This window comes from Pituophis catenifer, unplaced genomic scaffold (assembly GCF_029215685.1).
Source record: "Pituophis catenifer annectens isolate HBS135680 unplaced genomic scaffold, rPitCat1.0.hap2 SCAF_6, whole genome shotgun sequence".
NCBI lineage: Eukaryota > Metazoa > Chordata > Lepidosauria > Squamata > Colubridae > Pituophis > Pituophis catenifer.
In genome coordinates this window covers 69,620,882-69,624,323 of record NW_027256886.1, presented here as the reverse complement: position 1 = coordinate 69,624,323, position 3,442 = coordinate 69,620,882, and positions in this window count along the sequence as shown.

Below are 3,442 nucleotides of genomic sequence, written 5' to 3'. Positions count from 1 at the left end.
AATAATAAATAAATAAATAAAAATAATAAATAAAAATAAATTAGTAAAAATAAATAATAAATAAGACCGTCATATTTTTTTGGAACCCTGAAATAAGCATTTGGCCTTATTGCCATGTGCTCAAAAACCCGATTGGGCTTATTATCAGGGGATGTCTTATTTTGGGGGAAACAGGGTATATATGATAACTTGTGGGAGTTGAAGTCAACTCATTTTAAAAATTGTTGAAATTGAGAAACACTGTTCTAAGATCTGTGGTTCTATTTCCCAGAATAGTAATAGTACTAAATAGCCAGTAGCTCTGCTGAGTGCGGTTAATAGGAAGTGAAACCCAGAACAACTGGAGTACACCAGATTGCCTAGACTTACAATAAAACATTTAAGCACAAAAGTACACATACAAGAAACAATTTAAAGCCAATTTGAGATAACTTGTCCCTTTCAAGTATTCATTGCTCTGTCCTGGGCAACTCTGCAGCATCCAACAAGCAAAGTCAATGGGGAAGCTGGCAGGAAGTCAAGAGTCATGGTCATATGAGGTCCATATTAATTACAAAGTCCTGGCTTAACAATGGTAATCAGGCACTGCTGGAACTGCTATCAGGAATGATCGTGTGATGCCAAGCTTTCTGATCATTATCGCTTTAGCTACAGAAATTCTGATCCCAATTACCGTAGTTAACTGAGACTTACCTGGAATGAAAGTAGGTCATATTCCCAACTTTTTTCAGAGCCTGATGCTAGTTAGGGTTGAGAGGAAGTGCCTGGCACAAACTAACCCAGATGGCTTCTGCACTTAAGGGAGGATTAGAACTTGGTTCTCCATGCTCATGGTCAAGCACCTTCGCTACCCACCATACTGGCTCTCTTCAAGATTATCAACTTACTTAAGTTGCTTTCAAAACTCAAGCCACATTTAATGTTTGGTAGCTAGAGGGAACCAGTTACTTATATATTTGCCTGCATTTTAAAACCATTTCAATTACCTTTGGCTGAATTCTGATGAACATAGAGCTCTTCTTCACATCACTGAGATCAGACTCAAATTATCCTACTTCAGACACATTATGCAAAAGCCTAGCTCTCTAGAGATGACTTTAATGTTGGGAAAAGTGAAAACAAGAAGAGGAAGACGGGTAGCGTGATGAATGGATTCAGTTATAATGGTAATGAGTGCACTGTTGAGAGACTTGAAGGACCAGGGTTAGGAACAGATTGTCATGGATGAAATCTATTATATGTTCCCTAAAAGTCTATACCAACGTAAGAAATAATATGGTCTAATGTGTACATATGTGGGTGCCTGGGTGTGCAGATAGTGTGTGTATACACACAGAAAAAGAGAGTTAGTGTTATGTAGTGATTTAAGTAGTGCTGTGCTGGAGACCCAGGTTCTAATTCTCCCTTAGGCATGGCTGCTGACTAGGCAACTTTGAATCAATCATTTCTCTACTCTAGACTGTGTTGGTAGAAGAAGTCACGACATAAGCCTAAGACTGAAAATCAGTCTTGTCAGATGTTACATCTTTTCTATTCTGCTCTACGGAGTAGAGAGTTCGTCTCTGACAGAAAACCACTTGAAGAAACTAGAAGCATTTGAAATGTGGATTTACAGACGACTGTTACGTATAAGCTGGGTTAACAAAATCACAATTGAGAAGGTGATAAGCCGCCTGGGAAAGCCAAGGGAAATAATCAAAGCCATTAAAAAGCGAAAGTTAGAATATTTTGGACATGTGATGCGACACGCAGAAAAATACAGCATCCGTCACTTAATCCTCCAGGAAAGATTGAAGGCAAACAAGGTCCAGGCAGAAGAAGAACATCATGGCTTCAAAATCTAAGGGACTGGTTTGGACAAAACTCAGCAGCACTTTTTCACACGATTGTTGACAAAAATAGAATTGCCAACATGATCGCTAACATGCGATGATGGATATGGCACAAGAAGAAGAAATGAAAGAATCAAAAGAAGTAACCAGTAGGGTTTCTTTTTTAATGAGCTCAAATACAACATGATGCACTTTATTGGTAAGATTTGCCTGTGCATATCTCTTCCATACATTTTTTACTTCCATAATTTTTTTCTCTTTCCCTTAGGTGTATTTTTAAGAGGTGCAAAATAAGTTTAGAGTTAAAATTGGGAAAGATCTCAGAATAACTTTTTTTTCCCCTTGAAGACATTTTGCTTCTCATCCAAGAAGCTTCTTCAGTTCAGTTCAGTTCAGTTCAGTTCAGTTCAGTTCAGTTCAGTTCAGTTCAGTTCAGTTCAGTTCAGTTCAGTACTAAATAAGCTTCTTGGATGAGAAGCGAAACTTCTTCAAGGAAAAACAAAGGAAGTACAGTTGCCTCTTGAAAAAGCACTTTTGGGACAACCATGACTTGGATGACCAAGAATCTCCATAGACACCTCAGAATAACTTAACTATATAATTAAAATCTCTTTTTTAACTTGACAATATGCAAAAGGTGGGCAGAGACATTGTATAATCGTTCTCAGTGGCATAATTATGAACTGAATAATTATAGCATTTTAAACTATAGGTATTTAAGCGAAATAATTGTCCCAAAATTCAGAGAAATCCTAACTCTAGCAAGCTGTAATGTCCTTCCAACATCCAGTTTTGCAAGGAAACTCTAGAGCATTCCATTTGAACAAAGACTTTGTCCCTGTGGTAAAGAAACCCTGTAACATTAATTCACATTTTTCCCTTATAAAAATGCCTGGTTATAGCTAATAACTCATTTAGCCAGAATTCCAATCTACCCAGATCCATGTTATTTACAGTTGCTCTTGTCTGGTGGTGATTTTGTTTTTCAGAATGTGACTAGATTTTCTTTTTTAAGCTATTTATAAAATACTATTATTTTGTCCTAGGGAACATGCTGGGTTTTACAGATTGTAAAAAAGATAGATATTAAAAAGCTTGAAAGACATCCATTCTCCATCATTTTTAGCATGATTTGAAGAGTTCTCTATACTTTGACAAGCTTTTTATCGCTTAAAATATTGTCACCAAAATTTGACAATTTGTAGCAGCATCTGGGAGAGCCACTTTGGTGTAATAGTTTTATTTATTTATTATTTATTTATTTATTATATTTCTATACCGCCTTTCTCCCGTAGGACTCAAGGCGGTGTACAGTCAAGAAAAATATAGACACACAAACATCATAAAATTGCTAATTAAAATTGTTACTTAGTTTGGTCAATTAAATAAAACCCAGAATTAGATAACATTTAAAAAATCATTTGCATGTTTGTATGTTTAGCCCTGCCTGTTGGAACATCAGGGTCTTGAGGGCACGGCGGAAAGCACGGAGATCAGGGATATTCCGTATCTCCGGGGGCAGTTCATTCCAAAGGGTTGGAGCCCCCACAGAGAAGGCCCTCCCCCTGGGAGTCGCCAGTCGACATAATTTGACTGACGGTACCCTGAGT